General features: G+C 46.7%; 1 long non-coding RNA gene across 1 annotated transcript; it reads right to left on the reverse strand.

Annotated features, from left to right (window-relative positions):
- Positions 1-1,008: 1,008 nt before the first annotated feature.
- On the reverse strand, positions 1,009-18,421 carry LOC103220815 (uncharacterized). Its single transcript, XR_492702.3, has 3 exons — positions 17,938-18,421; positions 6,594-6,666; positions 1,009-6,017 (listed from the first exon to the last, which is right to left on the reverse strand). It is a non-coding gene; the product is annotated as an uncharacterized lncRNA (long non-coding RNA).
- Between the last annotated feature and the right edge of the window lie 64 nt (positions 18,422-18,485).

The raw sequence follows: 18,485 nt of genomic DNA on the forward strand, positions 1-18,485 counted from the left end.
CCTTGAGGCAGAGGTTGTGGTGAGCTGAGATGGTGCCATTGCACTCCAGCCTGGGCAACAAGAGTGAAACTTTGTCTCAAAAAAAAAAAAAAAAAAAAGAATCGGAGCCGGGCATGGTGACTTGTGCTTGTAGTCCATGCTACTCAGAAGGCTGAGACAGGAGGATTGCTAGAGCCCAGGAGTTTCAGGCCTCAATGAGCTATGATGGTGCCACTGCACTGCAGCCTGGGTGACAGAGTGAGACTGTCCCTAACAAAAAAGAAGAAAGAAAGAAAAGAAAATAGGCAAGCTATACACAGGAGAAAATATTCACAAAGTATGTGTCTGACAAAGGACTAGTATCCAGGATATATATAAAGAATTCCTACAACTCAATAATATAAAAGCAATCCAATAAAAATCCAACAAAAATATGTTATTAATATTAGTGTATTAATAACAAGTAACACATAAAAATGTCCTCTACATGAGTAGTCATTGGGGAAATACAAATAAAAACCACAACCAGCTGTCATTACACACATACCTGAATGGTGAAAGTTAAAAATTCTGACAATACAGTTAAGGTTGGAGATGTACTCACACATTGCTGGTGGGTGTGTGAATGAGTACCATCACTTTGGAAAGCTATTTAGAATTATCTACGTACGTTGAACATATGTATCTCCTACGACCCAGCAATTCCACTCCTAAATACACACTCAACAGAAATATGTACAATTGGCCCAGCGTGGTGGCTAACACCTGTAATCCCAGCACTTTGGGAGGCTGAGGTGGGTGGATCACAAGGTCAGGAGTTCAAGACCAGCCTGGCCAACATGGTGAGACCCTGTCTCTACTAAAAATACAAAAATTAGCTGGGCGCGGTGGCAGGTGCCTGTAATCCCAGCTACTCGGTAGGCTGAAGCAGGAGAATCACTTGAACGTGTGTGGCAGAGGTTGCAGTGAGCTGAGATCGCACCACTGCACTCCAGCCTGGGCGACAGAGTGAGACTGTCTCAAAAAAAAAAAAAAAAAAAAAAGAAAAAGAAAAAAGAAAAAGAAATATGTACAGTCCAGCACAGTAGCATGTGCCTGTAGTCCCAGCTTACATGGGAAGCTGAGGCAGGAAGATCACTTGAGGTCAGGAGTTTGAGGCTGTAGTGTGCTATGATGGCACCTATGAATAGCCACCATACTCCACCTGTCTCTAAAATTTTTTTAAAATTAAAAATAAAGAAATGTGTGGCTGGGCATGGTGGTACATGCCTGTAATCCCAGCACTTTGGGAGGCTAAGGCGGGCAGATCACCTCAGGTCAGGAGTTTGAGACCAGCCTGAACAACATGGTGAAAACCCATCTCTACTAAAAAAACAAAAATTAGCCGGTCATGGTGGTACATGCCTGTAATCCCAGCTACTCCGGAGGCTGAGGCAGGAGAATCGCTTGAACCCAGGAGGCAGATGTTGCAGTGAGCTGAGATCACGCCATTGCTCTCCTGCCTGGGCAACAAGAGCAAAACTGCGCCTCAAAAAAAAAAAAAAGAAAAAGAAAATAAATATGTACAATATGTTCACCAAAAGACATGTACAAGAATGCTCAAAAGACATATACGAGAATGCTCACAATTGCATTATTCATTATAGCCTAGAACTTGAAACAGAAGTCCACCAAAACACACTATGGGACATCAGACAATGAATGCTGCACAGCAATGGACGAGAGCAAACCATTGCTACAGCCAAGAAAGTAGAATCTCACAAGCATAACGGACTGACGAAGCCAGGTGTCCTGAAGAGCCAATGGCAGATGATTCTGCTTATGACAGGCAGAACTGGTCACTGGTGTGCAGGTCAGCCTGGTAGCTTCCTTGGGGGGTGGGCAAAGACAGTGACTGGCAGAGGGCAAGAGGGGGCTTCTGGTCACACTTAGGGCTCGTTTTTGACCTGGGTGGTGGCTTCACAGGAATTCCCACTTATGATCTGTCAAGCTTCTCACATGTAATTTGTTATCTTTCCTGTATATGGTTCATTTTTAAAATAACAGACTTAAAAAAATTTTTTTTTTTTTAGACAAAGTCTTGCTCTTGATGCCCAGGCTGGAGTGCAATGGCGCGATCTCGGCTCACTACAGCCTCCACTTCCCAGGTTCCAGTGATTCTCCTGCCTCAGCCTCCTGAGTAGCTGGGATTACAGGTGCCTGCCACCGCGCCCGGCTAATTTTTGTAATTTTAGTAGAGACAGGGTTTCGCCATGTTGGCCAGGCTGGTCTTGAACTCCTGATCTCAGGCGATCCGCCCACCTCGGCCTCCCAAAGTGCTAGGATTACAGACGTGAGCCACTGTGCCTGGCCAGGCTTTATTTTTTAGAGCAGTTTTAGAACTTTGTTCTTCAGAGCAAAATTGAGCAGAAGGTGCTCAAAAGATGTCCCATATACCCACTACCCCTACACATGCACAGCCTCCCCCACTGTCAACACCATCCACCAGAGTGGCACATTTGCTATAGTTGAGGAACCTACATTGACAAGTCATTATCACCTGAAGCCCACGGTTCACATCAGGTTTCACTCTTGGTATTGTATATTCTGTGGCTGTGACAAACGTACAATGGCATGGATCCACCACTACAGTATCATACAGATCCTCTGTGTCTGCCTATTCATCCCTACCCAACTGAATCTTCAGGGTTTTTTTGTTTTGTTTTGAGTCGGAGTCATACTCTGTCACCCAGGCTGGAGTGCAGTGGTGCGATCTCAGCTCACTGCAACTTCCGCCTTCCTGGTTCAAGCGATTCTCCTGCCTCAGCCTCCCGAGTAGCTGGGATTACAGGTGCCTGCCACCACGCGCGGTTAATTTTTGTATTTTCAGTAGACACGGGGTTTTGCCATGTTGCCCAGCCTGGTCTCAAACTGACCTCAAGTGATCTGCCCGCCTCGGCCTACCAAACTGCTAGGATTACAGTGCAGTTTTCAACTTAAAAAAGCTATACATAGATAGTACCGTGAAAATAGATGGAATCTTTCTGGGACAATGAAGAAATGAAGCTTCTTAATTTGGAGTTCACAACACTTAGTGGAACCCTCAAACCCCTTCATGATGTTGTATGAAAAAAATCATATATATGTATTATGTGCACTTATTTTTTTCTGGGAAGAGTGATCAGCAGAGAATCAAAGGAGTCTATGACCCCGGAAAACGTTCTGACCCTCTGGTGTGGAGTGAGGGAGCAGTGGGTGAGAATGGAGACTCAGGTCAAGCAGACCTGAAGGACGGTCAGGGAAACAGCATCGGAAAGGAGCCAGGCAGGGAGTGGGCACGGATGCAGGGAGTGGGCACGAATGTAGGGAGTGGGCATGGATGCAGGGAGGGTGGGGGGCATTCCGAGTCATGGAAGTCACAAGAGGGGGTGGCTTCAGAAGAGAAGATCAAAGAAGGAGAAATGGAGCAGGTAGGACTAACCAATATGGCAGAACCTGCTCACTGGGCTCACAAAGGAGAAGAGTGTGGCTTCCAAGGCGGTGGCAGGGGAAGAAACCAGGCTGTGGAGAGCTGAGGAGGGCGTGGCGCCCACCCGCACTTGCTTTCCCTAATCCATGTGGTTTCTTAGCCCTGGGCACTGCATTTTCTCTTTCCAGGGCCCCTCATGCTCTTCCCTCCACTCCTCACATATCTGGATCATTCTAAACTTTCAGGCACTAGACTGGGTGCGGTGGCTCACGCCTGTAATCCTAGTACTTTGGGAGGCCGAGGTGGGTGGATCACCTGAGGTCAGGAGTTTGAGACCAGCCTGACCAACATGGTGAAACCCCATCTCTACTAAAAATACAAAAATTAGCTGGGTGGGGTGATGAGCACCTGTAATCTCAGTTCCTTGAGAGGCTGAGGCAAGAAAATCGCTTGAACCTGAGAAGGGGAAGTTGCAGTGAGCCAAAATCACGCCCCTGTGTTCCAGCCTGGGCAACAAGAGTAAAACTCTGTCTCAGAAATAAACAAATGAATAAATAAATAAATAAACTTTCAGGCACTGTTGTTGCTTCAGAAAGAACACCCACTGAAGTACATTTTCTCAGTTTCTCTCAGTCTCTCTCTCTCTCTCTTTTTTTTTTTTTTTTGAGATGGAGACTCACTATGTTGCCCATGCTGGTCTCAGATGATGTCCCACCCTTCCCCACTTTGGCCTCCCAAAGTGCTGGGATTACAGGTGTGAGATCCCATGTCCGGCCTGCTCAGTCTCATTGCCTCTTTTTGTCTTCTTCATAGGACTTTACAAGAATATGTGCACTTCTCGTTTTTAGTTACCTATCTGCCTGCCGATTCCCTGCCTTCTGCATTGGAATGTAGGCTTCAGGAGGTCGGCGGCCTTGTCTGTTGTGTTTTCCTGGTTCTCCCGAGCCATGAGCCTGGTGCACGTGCGGGTAGGTCCTCCGCCGTGGGGGGAGTGCATGTGCGTGCAGACAGATGCTGGCGACTGTGATGAGGCCTCCCTTCCAAGGAGCTGAGATGCTCAGGGAAGGACAGAGATTAGATAACGGCTGATGGGCATCAGGGACCCTGGAGGATGGCGTTAGGACAGAAGGCAATGGTGCATGCTTGCCAGCTGAGGGGAGGGGTCAATCTAATGAGTCTGAAGATCAAAGAAAATGAGGAAATAGTTGATAGTGAGCTGGGGAGGATTCTGTGTCCAAACAGGAGGTGGTAATGACCTTGAACCCCAGGAGCTAAGAAGAAAGAGGCAACCCTGGGAGAGGGTGAGACTGTGATATAACAAAAAATGTAGCCAGGCACAGTGGCTCATGCCAGTAATCCCAGCACTTTAGGACGCTGAGGTGAAAGTGTCATTTGAGGCCAGGAGTTCAAGATCAGCTTGGGCAACATAGTGAGACCTCATCTCTACAAAAAATAAAAAAATTAGGCAGGCATGGTGCCTGTAACCCCAGGTACTCAGAAGGCTGAGGTCCTGTGCTCCAGCCTGGGTCCTGTGTCCAGCCTGGGTCCTGTGTCCCTTGAGTCCTGTGCTCCAGCCTGGGTGACAAAGGGAGACCCTGTCTAAAAAAAAAAAAAAAAAAAAAGGCTGAGCTAGGCTGGGGTTCTGCTGAAACAAGGCAAGGTACAGAGAAGGAAAGATGCTGATGAGGGGGAGGTTCAAGCAGCCCGGAGTTCAGGCTCGGCTGGAAGAGAAGCAGGACCAGGAAGAGGTGATGGGGTGGGAGGGAGCAGAGGCGGTGTGTGAGTTAAGGAGAAGGTGTGGTGGGAGGCAGGCATAGGGGATGGAGGTGGGGTCAGAGAGTGGGGTCCTGGTATTCAAGATTTCAGGGGCGGAGCAGTTTCAGGTGATGACAAAGTACAGGGTGTGGCACAGGAGTGGGCACCTGAAGGGAGAGAAAAGGGAAGGCCTTGGAGTGGAGGAAGTGAAGGTGCACAGAGGCGGCCATTCGGTGTCCTGCACGGGGCACTGAAGCCACCCTTTCTGGGCTGGAGCAAAATACCGCTCTAAAGCTACATGCCCGAGTACTCACTGCGCGACGGGGAGTGGGCAGTGAGCATTCATCATTCATTTCTTCATTCAGGGAAATACTTACTGTTTATTAACTTTACTGCATGGTGAGCCAGGCAGACACAGATGCTTCCCTAGTGGATCTGACTGTCTCCCACGAAGCCATCATGGCAGACACACACGAGTTTCTCTGGTCCCTTCCTAGGAGGGGCAGAGGGTGTTCAGCAGGATGGCAGGAGGCCTGGGGAGCAGAGGCTTCTACACAAGTGTGGAGGTATCGGGGTCTGGCAGCAGCAGCCTGGAGGGCAGAGACCTCAGTTCCCCACGGTGTCCTCAGGGGAGGGCCATGGCAGGGGTGGAGGCAGGTGGATGATGTCACAGGGTCTCTGTACTCCAGAAGATGGCTCCAGGGAGCCGCAGGGCTTTTAGGATCTAGGGAGGACACAGGCAGATTGGGAAGAAGCAGAGGTGCCCAGGAAGTAGACGGGAGGGATGGTCTACAACACTGTAGCAGGACTAGCCGCAGACAAACCTCCTCAGACACTGAAATAAAGAAGGAAGGGGTTTATTCGGCCAGGGGCATTGGCAAGACTTCTGTCTCAAGAGCCGAACTCCCCGAGTGGGCAATTCTGGTCCCTTTTAAGGGCTCACAACTCTAAGGGGGTGCGTGTGAGAGGGTCGTGACTGATTGAGCAAGCAGCGGGTACGTGACTGGGGGCTGCATGCACCGGTAATTAGATCGGAACAAAACAAGATGGGGATTTTCACAGTGCATTTCTATACAATGTCCGTAATCTATAGATAACAGAACCAGTTAGGTCGGGGGTCGGTCTTTAACTACCAGGCCCAGGGTGCGGCGCTGGGCTCTCTCCCTGTGGATTTCATTTCTGCCTTTTAGTTTTTACTTCTTCTTTCTTTGGAGGCAGAAATTGGGCATAAGACAATATGAGGGGTGGTCTCCTCCTTTAACATGAGGGCCCCCCCATCAAACTCCACACTCTTGGGTAACTTCCACAATGCACACGAGGCTCAGGCTTGCACCCAACCCAGACCCACAGATGCCTTTGACTCCCCCAAGTGAGTGCACCCCTGTTTCTACTGACATCTCGAAAGTCCTACCTTATATGCTGTCACATGTTGCAATGGCTTCACTCTGCCAATAGACTCAGCAGGCTTCCACCAAACAAGAGACCTGGAGAAAACCAGCGCTGTTACTCCATGGCTTTCGCGTGCTTGAGAACCATTATCCCTTCACAACATTCAAATCCAAAATTCCCTATTCTCATAGCGCCCATTTCCCAAGTGTATACACCTTAAAAATGATGTGTGCTGAAAAGAAAAGTTGCTAATTCCTGATGTTGTATTCTGTCCATCTATCAGTGTGCCACTCCCGCCAAATAAATCCTGGGGGAGAGAGAAGGAGGTCACTCACATTAGCATAAATGTTCATAGGTGAAACCAGCAGTTCTAAATGGGATCTTGAAAACCTGTTTAAGAAAATGATGGGGGCCGGGCATGGTGGCTCACACCTGTAATCCCAGCACTTTGGGAGGCTGAGGTGGGTGGATCACTTGAGCTCAGGAGTTCCAAACCAGCCTGGCCAACATGGTGAAACCCTGTCTTTACTAAAAATACAAAAATTAGCTGGGTGTGGTGGCAGGCGCCTGTAATCCCAGCTACTAGGGAGGCTGAGGCAGGAGAATCGCTTGAACCAGGGAGGTAGAAGTTGCAGTGAGCTGAGATCACACCACTGCACTCCAGCCGGAGCAACAGAGCAAGACTCTGTTTCAAAAAAAAAAAAAAAAAAAAAAACAAGACAAGTATTCTTCTGAGAATTGGACATTACTGACCTCCAAAGTTATTAATCACAGTGTGTGTTCTCTGAATTTCAAGTTTCCACGATGTTTATCAGCTATTGGCAAATTAAGCGCATATTATTTATGGCAATAAGCAATATATTTTTTCCAAATAATTAAACATTTGATATATTTACTAAAGAATTAAAAATCACAATGTCTATCAAAATAATTATAAGAATTCACGTATTAAACAAACACATGCTGACAACCTACTTTACGCCAGGCACGGTGCCGGGCATTAACATAGAGCTGAGCTGGGGGTGCCCTCTAGTAGCTCCCAGTGCGAGATCAGACAGATGAGGGATCCAGGACTTTGGGATCAGGCACTAAAGCTGTGATAGAGGGATGGGAGATGCCAGGGGCAGAAGCCCAAATGAGGATCAAGAATGGTTTCAAGGGCAAGTCATGCTTGAGCTGACTTGATTTTTTTTAATTAAAAATTTTTTAAAGTATTTTATTTTATTGTTTGAGATGTGGTCTCACTATGTTGTCCAGAGGCTGGTTTCAAACTCATGAACTCAAGCGATCTGTCTGCCTTGGCTTCCCAAAGTGTTGGGATTATAGGTGTGAGCCACCATGCCCAGCCATGAACCCCTGAACTTAAAAGTTATAAATAGGCTAGGTGCAATGGCTCATGCCTGTAATCTCAGCACTTTGGGAGGCCAAGGCAGAAGGATTGCTTGACCCCAGAAATTCAAACAGCCTAGGCAACATAGGGAGACCCCGCTCCATTGAAAAAAAGAAGACATAAGTAGGTTAGCCAGGTGTAGAGGTATGCACCTGTATGTGGTCCCAGCCACCCAGGAAGCTGAGGTGGGAGGAGGATCACTTGAGCCCGGAAGGTCAAGGCTGCAGCAGTGAGCCATGATCCTGACACTGCACTCCATCCTGGGTGACACAGCAGGGCCCTGTCTCACACAAACAAACAAACAAAAAGGAAAAAAAAAAACCACCCATAAGTAAGGATGGGAAGAGTGATGGGGAGAAGGGGACTAGAATGAGAGAAAGGAACTTGGTAGTCTGGAAATCACCATAAAAAGAAGGGTAGGGGGTGGTATGTCCATACTTCACTGCCCAATACAGTAGCACCAGCCATGTGGTCAATTTACGTTTAAATTAATGCAAATATTAAGGCTGAGCATGGTGGCATGCCCCTGTGGCACCAGCTACTCAGGAGAGGCCTCAGATAGGAGGACCACTTGGGCCTAGGAGTACAAGGCTGCAGTGGGCCGTGACTGCACCACTGCACGACAGCCTGGGCAACAGAATGAGACCTTGTCTCAAAAAATAAATTAATTGGCCAGGCACGGTGGCTCAAGCCTGTAATCTCAACACTTCGGGAGGCCAAGGTGGGAGGATCGCTTGAGCTCAGGAGTTTAAGACCTGCCTAGGCAATGTGGCAAGACCCTGTCTCTACCAAAAAATACAAAAGACCCAGGTGTGGTGGCGTGTGCCTATAGTCCCAGCTACTTGGGAGGCTAAGGTGGGAGGATGTCTTGAGCCTGGGATGCGGAGGTTGCAGTGAGATCACACCACTGCACTCCAGCCTGGGCCACATAGCCAGATTCTGTCTCCAAAATAAATAAATAAATAAAATTAGCTAATTAATGAATTTTTAAAAATCAAGTAATGAAAATTAAATGAAACATCAAACTGTTCCTTAGTTTCTACAGTCTCCTTCAGGTACACATGTGGCCAGTGGCTTCCGTATTGGGCAGTGCTGTTATAAAACATTCCAGTCATCACAGAGAGTTCGATTGGCCAGTGCTGGTCTATGCAGAGATTGGAAGCTAGGGGTGGGGATGAGAGGAGTTAGGGCAGAGTGCAGGAGAAGGGCCTGACGTGGCAAGATGGAGCAAGGAGAATTGCCCCAGTGCTGGTGGGTGTGGGGACAGGAAAGAGCCAACCCCTGAGGGGTTCTGAGTAAAACAGTGTCCTCAAGGGAGTGCACAAGGTGGGGAAATTGAAAGAAATTGGGAGCCAGAGGTTTTGTGGATGAGGGACATGAATGCCAGAGAGCACAGACGTAAGGCGGAGGGTGGAGGAGGGACTGGAAGAGAGACAGAAGAGGGGGTGTGCTGAGCCATGTGGAGATCAGAGTGAGCAGGGGAAGATGACCTCGGAGCCTGTGGCTTCCTGAACTGTCCTCTAGGCAGAGTGGGGCCAGGCTGGGAGCTGGGGGTGGGAACAGGACCGCCCTTCTCACTTCTACTAATAGAAGCCTGCCAAAGGGATTTTCCTGTTGTTGGTTGATAACTTTTTATTTTAACATAATTTATTTTCTTTTTCTTTTCTTTTGAGACAGGGTCTGGCTCTGTCACCCAGGCTGGAGTGCGGTGACATGATCTCGGCTCGCTGCAACTTTAACCTCCCAGGCTCAAGTGATTCTCCCACCTCAGCCTCCTGGGTAACTGAGACTACAGGCATGCACCACCACAGCCGGCTAATTTTTTGCATTTTTTGTAGAGATGAGGTCTTGCCATATTGCCCAGGCGAGTCTCAAACTCCTGGCCTCAAGTGATCTGCCTGCTTCGTCCTTCTGAAGTGCTGAAATTACAGGTGCGAGTCACCATACCCAATCTCGTTAATTTCAGCCTTACAGAAAAGTTGTAAGACTAGCACAAGGAACTTCCATAGACAGATATGTGTATATGATAGGGCTACTATATTGTCATGTAATATATATTACATAGTTTTCTATATCACCTAATATATACTTACAATATGTACTATATATTATATAATGACATAATTATATGTATAAAATATTTGAGAGTAAATTGTATCTGTTAACTTTCCTCTAATCCAGCCTGGAAGTCACTCATTTCTCCAAGGTCCCTTGGTTTCTTTTAGTGGATAGTGGTATTAGAAACTAAGATCTGGACTACTGATATATTCAGTGCTGCTGGTAAATCATTGCTTCTGAGGTCTCACAGCAAACAGAGCTAGTAAATGGTTTTTTTTTTCTCTCTCTCTCTCCCTTCATCTACCCATCTTAAAATCTAGGAGTTTAGACTGGTACCTCAAGTTTCAGTCCAGTAACACAGAATTTATTCTAGTTTTCTCCTTTTCCGTATTTGGTTTGGGATTTCATTTTTATTTTTCAGAGAGGAGGTCTTGCTCTGTCACCTAGCCTGGAGTGCAGTGATGCAATCATAGCTCACTGCAGCTTCAAACTCCTGGGCTTAAGTTATACTCTTGTACTTAGCCTTCTGAGTAGCTAGGAATACAGGTGCAAGCCACTGCACCTGGCTAATTTTTATTTTTTGTAGAGATGGGGTCTCACTATGTTACTGAGGCTGGCCTTGAACTCATGGCCTCAAGTGAACCTCCCACCTTGGCCTCCCAAAGCACTAGGATTATAGAGAATTGGAATCTCTCTCTCTTTTTTTTTTTTTCTTTTTGAGATGGAGTTTCACTCTTGTTGCCCAGACTGGAGTACAATGGCATATTCTCCGCTCACTGCAACCTCCACCTCCCAGGTTCAAGTGATTCTCCTGTCTCAGCCTTGCTAATAGCTGGGATTACAGGCGCCCGCCATCCCTGGCTAATTTTTTTTTTAATTTTTAGTAGAGACTGTGTTGGCCATAGTAACCATGTTGGCCAGGCTGGTCTCTAACTCCTGGCCTCAAGTGACCCTCATGCCTTGGCCTCCCCAAGTGCTGGAATTACAAGCGTGAGCCACTGCACCCGGCCTGAGAATTAGAATCTTGATTTTGAATTTTCTGCTTAAAATTTAATGATCAGGCTGGGCATGGTGGCTTATACCTGTAATCCCAGCACTTTGGGAAGACGAGGTGGGTGGATCACCTGAGGTCAGGAGGGCGAGACCAGCCTGGCCAACATGGCAAAACCCTGCCGCTACTAAAAATACAAAATTATCCAGACATGGTGGCAGGAGCCTGTAATCCCAGCTACTCAGGAGTCTGAGGCAAGAAAATCGCTTGAGCACGGGAGGCAGAGGTTGCAGTGAGCTGAGATGGTGCCACTACACTCTAGCCTGATTGATGGAGGAAGACTGCATCTCAAAAAAAAAAAAAAAAAAGTTAATGATCATTTATTTTTTAATTAATTAGTTAATTTTTAAATAGGAGTGGGGTTTTGCTACATTGCTCAGGCTGGTCTCAAAGTCTTTCCACCTCAGTCTCCCAAAATGCTGAGATTAAATGATCACTTATGTCATTTAATATTCCTCTAAAATGTTTTTAATGATAGCCTGATTATAAAATTACTAATTTGTTCAATCCTCTTTTGTTGGACATATGTGTTGTTTCCAATTTTCAATTTTTTTTTTTTTTTTGAGATGGAGTCTGGCTCTGTGGCCCAGGCTGGAGTGCAGTGGCGCGATCTCGGCTCACTGCAAGCTCCACCTCCCGGGTTCCCGCCATTCTCCTGTCTCAGCCTCCCGAGTAGCTGGGGCTACAGGTGCCCGCCACTGTGCCCGGCTAATTTTTTGTATTTTTTAGTACAGACGGGGTTTCACCGTGTTAGCCAGGATGGTCTTGATCTCCTGACCTCGTGATCCACCCGCCTTGGCCTCCCAAAGTGCTTGGATTACAGGTGTGAGCCACTATGCCTGGCCCCAATTTTCAATCTTATAAACATAATTGAATGGCTACAGATGTCACTCATCCATAACATAGATACCCAATACTTAAATATACAGTATTATATTTTCATGTCTCTTTCAAATCATGTAATATTTCTAAAAGAGATAGATCTAAGAGCAAAAACATTTACACTCAGCTTCCTCTGATTCTCCAGACATCCTCCAGCATGTAAGCTCCTTGCTTGAAGTGCAGTGATCCAAAATATATTGTCTTTTTAGCACTATGAACTTGGCAGTGAACAGAGTGCCTGCCTGAAGCTTGTAATCTAAATAAAATGATGGGAGCACTTACTGTGAGCACACCAGGCTCAGTCATGCTTAGACATTTTACATGCATTATCTCATTCCATTTTCATCACAATTCTCTAACCTGAACTTGAAGTCCCCATTTTCAAAACTGGGGTATTGAAAGATTGGGTGACTTGGAAAGAGGGCAGCTTATAAGTGGCAGAACTGAGACTTGAGGTCAGATCATTTTGACTCCAAAGCTAGAGTTCAAAACTCCTGCAGAGGGCTCTTGGCTGCAGCCCAAAGACTCTTCCCTAAGCACCAGCCACACTCCTTCCCTTTTTCTCTTCTTCCTCCAGCTCAGGACTCTTGAGGCCAGGGACCTCTCCTATTCCCTGTGGTACCTCCCAGATGTAGTTAACCTATCACGTAGGCAACTCCATCAAAGATAGGTTGAAAGTGACTGAATGCAGGAATGGCAATGTGCCATGTAGATATAATAGGGCAAAATTCGTATCTTCCCAAAGAACCCTGTGAGGAGAAAAAGGAACTTGGAAGTGAGAAATAAAAGGAGGAAAAGAAGCAGAAATGAATGGAGCTTCTTAAAGTAGCAAATGCTAATAGCACGCCATTGCCAATTGCTTAATATGCACTGTTCACTCTGCCATATCATTTAATTCCCAGGAAAACCTTATGAGACAGATTTTTTTCCTTGTTTGTTTGATTTTTGTTTGTTTTGAGACAGTTTCGCTCTTGTTGCCCAGGTTAGAGTGCAAGGGTGCTATCTCGGCTCACTGCAGCCTCCACCTCCTGGGTTCAAGTGATTCTCCTGCCTCAGCCTCCCGAGTAGCTGGGATTACAGGCAAGTGCCACCACGCCCAGCTAATTTTGTATTTTTAGTAGAGACAGGGTTTCTCCATGTTGGTCAGGCTGGTCTCAAACTCCTGACTTCAGGTGATCTGCCTGCCTTGGCCTCCCATGGTGCTGGGATTACAGGCATGAGCCACCATGCTTGGCCGACAGGTACTGTTATTAACCACAGTTTACAGCCCACCAAAAAGTCCACTGACGTTAAGAGACTTATGTAGGCCAGTTACAGTGGCTCAGACTTGTAATTCCAGCACTTTGGGAGGCTGAGGTGGGCGGATCACCTGAGTTCAGGAGTTCGACATTAGCCTGGCCAGCATGGTGAAACCCTGTCTCTACCAAAAATACAAAAATTAGCTGGGCATGGTGGCCGGTGCCTGTAATCCCAACTACTCAGGAGGCTGAAGCAGGAGAATCACTTGAACCCTGGAGGTGGAGATTGCAGTGAGCCAAGATCACGCCACTCTACTCCAGCCTGGGCAACAGAGCCAGATTCTGTCAAAAACAAACAAACAAACAATCAAACCCATAAACCTGTTGTCCCGGCTACTCAGGAGGCTGAGGCATGAGAATTGCTTGAACCCAGAAGGTGGAAGTTTCAGTGAGCTGAGATCGCACCACTGCACTCCAGCCTGGGCAACAGAGCCAGACTCAGTCTCAAAAACAAACAAACGAACAAATGCAATTACACGCTGAGTGCTAGTAACTAGGTCTTTGCATGGGGCCTAGAGGGGTGGTTTAGAGCTTGTAATGCCAGAGACACTTGGAGGTAGAAGAATGAAGTTCAAGACCCGGTTCTACCACTAAGTGTGCTTTGATCAGCTCACTTAATCTCCTTGAGCCTGCTTCCTCATCTGTGAAATGAGGAGCATGGTCTTCCTGGTATGTCTACACCTCGTGTGTATGCACATATCACATCCTGCTTAGTGTTTTGTATTCAGACCTTAGTGAGTTGGAACCGCTCGGTATTCTGTTTATGAAACTTGCTTTGCTCTACTACCAGTATGAAAACACTGATTTATTTTTGCATGCCCCACAGTGCCTGGCAAATATTGTGGGTAAAAAAAAAAAAAACTTGTTAGATGAGGAAGTGAACATAGGTGACTTCTCCTCGTCTGTGTACACTAGGACAAATCCTGAGAATTCCCTGGCCTTAATTTCTCTGACCAAAACAATGACAATCATAACAATGGCTGCCCTAAAATCACAAAGACTTTGGGTGAAAGAGAAAATACAGATGAGAGAACTTTGGGTCCTGAAGAAGGATGGTAGATGATTTTGAGAGATTATTACAATGTGCCACACTTAATGTGTGAAACCCTAGAGAAACCTAAGAAAGCAGGAGAGCGAGAAGTGAGGGGAGCTCTTATTCAGTTGCTCTCATCAGAAATGCTGTTCCGTCTTATCCTCATAACAAGCCTAAAAAGCGGGCATACTCTCGCTCCTTTTTTTTTCAGCCGGGAAACCTGAAACATAGCAAGTGTAAGCGGCTTTTCCGACTGTCTGATCTCAAAGCCTAATCTGTTTCTACAGCACCGTATTGACTCGCAAGAGACAATTCTACTTAAATTTTTCTGTACCATAGATCTGTTCCCATAGAAAAACTCCCCAGGGTTCTTCTCAGCAAAACCCAGAACAACCCACGTGAGCTGACTGAGATTTGAGGATATCTGGGCTGATTTGGAAAGAGCATCATCTTTGGATGGCTATGAAGTAATAAAGAAGTTCAAAATACATCAGCTGGGAGTGGCCAGAGGACAACAGACTAATGAGGCCAGCCTCACCCTTCTGGTTCCCAAACCTGATGGGACTGTTCAATGTTGCACAGACTTCAGCTGGCTCAGTGCACGACCAGTGCCAACTGCAGAAACATTTCAGAAATAACTAACCAAAGTCAAATTCATAATAAGCTAGAGATGACTCAAGGCTTCTGGCATCTCCTCCCCAGCCTTTATTCCTGGGAAGAGATGGTATTCATTATGACCTGGGTACTATATTTTTTATAACCTGGGGAGGATTTTAAAAGCAGTGATTAAGGCACATAAACTTTTAAGTCTTTTAGCAGCAGATTTCAGAGACTTAAAGTTGTATAGGGAGGGAACAGAAAATGGGTTGCTAAATGGTGCTTCAGGTTGAAACATGGAAGAAAAATACTTTCCTTATAGAGTGTAAATGCTAAATCACACTCTTCTAATGTACCAAGGGAGCAGGCTCCAGAACTTTTGGTTGTTTTCTACCTACTTATCTGTGTTAAAGGCTGATCTTTGTGAGAGAAAAATACAAATCAGCTCAAAACTGATAAGCACATATGTGGTTGCCTTTGAGAAATGCAAATCAAACAACCTCTTGGACAAGATTCCCCCACACCCGCCTTGCCACCTTTTCAAGACATAAGTTGTTCAACAAGGCGTCTTTATTTGGCTTCAAAATCTTACTCAAGTTCTGAGCTGTGGTAAACTCTGATGACACTGGATTATCCTTTACTGATAAGATACATTTGATAACTTTTTTGATCTTTGGAAAGCAAACAGCAGAATGCCAAGCTTTATGAATAATGTATAATCTCAATCATGCAAAGAAGTCTGCATCTATATATGAATATGCATTAAACGGTAACAAAGAATTTAAATGTTAACAGCAGCTAATTATGAAATGACAAGTCATTTTTATTTTCTTCTTTATATTTCTCTGTTTGCCAATTTCTTTTTAAAAAACAGAGAAATTTCAAGCTCATTCTTGTTGGAGAAAATAAAAGAGCATTACCTTTATAAGCAGAAAAAAAAGTTATTTGAAAAATGTCAAGGTACCCCTGCAACAGTAGACATCATCCATTATAAATTCAGCTATGAAACAAGAAACTTAAGACGTGAAAGACCAGAAAGATTTTAGATTTTGAGTAGGAAGATTTTGAGGAAGACAAGGAACACTGTAGATCCTTATTATTTTCTTAATCAGATGATGTTCAGAAGTTATTTTTGTGTTGTTTTAGTTTAGTTTTGTTTTGTTTTCTGTTTTTGGAGACGGAGTCTTGTTCTGTCACTCAGGCTGGAATACAGTGGCATGGTCTTGACTCACTATCACCTCTGCCCCTTGGGTTCAAGCGATTCTTGCGCCTCAGTCTCCCCAGCAGCTGAGACTACAGGTGTGTACCACCATGTCCAGCTATTTTTTTTTTTCTTTTTGAGATGGAGTCTCGCTGTATCGCCCAGGCTGGAGTGCAGTGGCGCGATCTCGTCTCACTGCAACCTCCGCCTCCTAGGTTCACACCATTCTCCTGCCTCAGCCTCCCAATTAGCTGGGACTACAGGCGCCCAACACCAACGGCTAATTTTTTTGTATTTTTAGTAGAGACGGGGTTTCACCGTGTTAGCCAAGATGGTCTCAATCTCCTGACCTTGTGATCCGCCCGCCTCGGCCTCCCAAAGTGCTGGGATTACAGGCGTGAGCCACCGCGCCCAGCCAGTTTTTGTATTTTTAGTAGAGATGGGGTTTCACCATGTTGGCCAGGCTGGTCTCGAACTCCTGACCTCAAGTGATCCACCTACCTGGGCCTCCCAAAGTGCTGGCATTACAGGCATGAGCCACTGTGCCTGGCCTATCCAGGAGTTATTTGTGTCTGACTCTCTTATTTCACAGAACAAAGCTTTTTTTATTTGTTTGTTTTTATTTTGTTTTGTTTTTGTTTTTGTTTTTGTTTTCTTTTTTGAGATGGAGTTTCACTCTTGTTGCCCAGGCTGGAGTGCAATGGTGCGATATTGGCTCAACGCAACCTCTGCCTCTGGGTTCAAGCGATTCTCCTGCCACAGCCTCCTGAGGAGCTGGGATTACAGGCATGCAACACCACGCCCAGCTAATTTTTTATTTTTAATAGAGACAAAGTGTTTACAGGTAACCAGTATTTACAGGTAACCAGATTTATAGAAAGAGTGGTGCCATGAGCAAAATCACAGACACTTCTAAATGTGTTGCCCAGTCTCTGAGAAGCCAGGTCCATAGCTTTGAACCTTGCAGATAGGAAAATGTGGACTAAAATAGAAAGCATGTGTTCTTTCTCACCCTGATTATCTAGTCCTGCAGGCTTGCTGGGAGCAGTAGAAAGGACATAGTCACAGGCCCGAGTTCCAACTGTAGCTCTGACATAACCAGCTGTGTGACACTGGACAATTCATGCAACTTCTGTGGGCATCTCCACCCTTGTTTGCAGATGAGATCTGCCGCAGCTCTAGGATATTTTCCCTGGCTAGATAAAATGGCGTGCCTGGATAAAGTCCAAGATTGGAGACCACCCTACTCTAATGTCTAACTGAGCCACTCCTTCTCTGGAATAGCCACTTAATGTCCTCAAACATACCGGGGTTTCCTCATCCCTTGGTTTCAGGTATCCTCCCTTAGGAAGATGTTGCAAGGACTGACTAATGCACATTAGTGTCCCAATAACAATGATGCCTGCTGCAGGTGCTGGGACTTCCAAGTCTACCCTAGGTTCGCAGTACGACCCCGCTGTGATCTCAAAGTCAGCTTTCTGTCCTGTCTCTGGGGCTTCCCATCCCACCTTAAGTCTCAGATGATGTCAAATCCTTCTCCCAAAGACCCCGATGCATTCACAAGAATGGGTTGATAGATACGGCTAGTTTACATAGGAGGGGGAGTCCACGTTTAAGGAAGCAAGAATACCTTCTCCAACGCCCCCTCAAGGACACTTTTGAGATCTTTATCCTTCCCAGAAACCACTGAAAATATCGCCTACATGGAAGGATGCTTTAAAGTTTTCTCCTTCAAAGAGTCCAGAGAAAATGAGTTCTCCGAGTTTTCCTTTGGTTTTGTCTTGTTTTTAACTTTCACACGTTAATTTCTAGGTTTTCCCCCTCCTGGTTCCAGATAGCACCAATTACGAACTCACCTCTGATCGTCGCACGGTGAGCTGTAACTCCCCCCCTCCCCCACCATCCACAGAGCAATTCGGAAGGTGGAGAGGGTGAGGTGGGAGTTTCCTGGGTAACCGGGCTCTCACCCGCGCCCACACGGACAGGAAAAGCTTCGCTGTCTACCCAGGTGTGTCCTGAGCACCTGCGCACCTGTTGCGTGGTTCCCCACAGGTCGGCCCTGTCTCGTCCACTGGCCTGGAGACACCTGGGAGTAGGTGATTCCCCTGAGATCCGCGCCTGTCGCTGTGAGGCGAGAGCGGGTGACCAGGCGGGGCTGCGGCGGCCGCAGCGGGAGGGCGGGGTGGTTCCGAGCTGGGAGCCCTTTCCCGACTCCAGTTCGGCCCAGCAGTCCACGCGTCCGGGACGGGGCAGCGCAGTCGTACGGCTGGAGACCCTGTGGGACGCGCCGCAGAAGCCCCCAGGGCCCCAGCCCGCGCGCGTAGGGGACTGGAGACCCCGCGCGGCCCCTCCGCGCCCTCCCGCCCGGCGCCTGCACCTACTCCCCAGGTCTCCGGCCCCCGGC

The sequence above is a fragment of the Chlorocebus sabaeus genome, chromosome 14 (genome assembly GCF_047675955.1).
Source record: "Chlorocebus sabaeus isolate Y175 chromosome 14, mChlSab1.0.hap1, whole genome shotgun sequence".
Classification (NCBI taxonomy): Eukaryota; Metazoa; Chordata; class Mammalia; order Primates; family Cercopithecidae; genus Chlorocebus; species Chlorocebus sabaeus.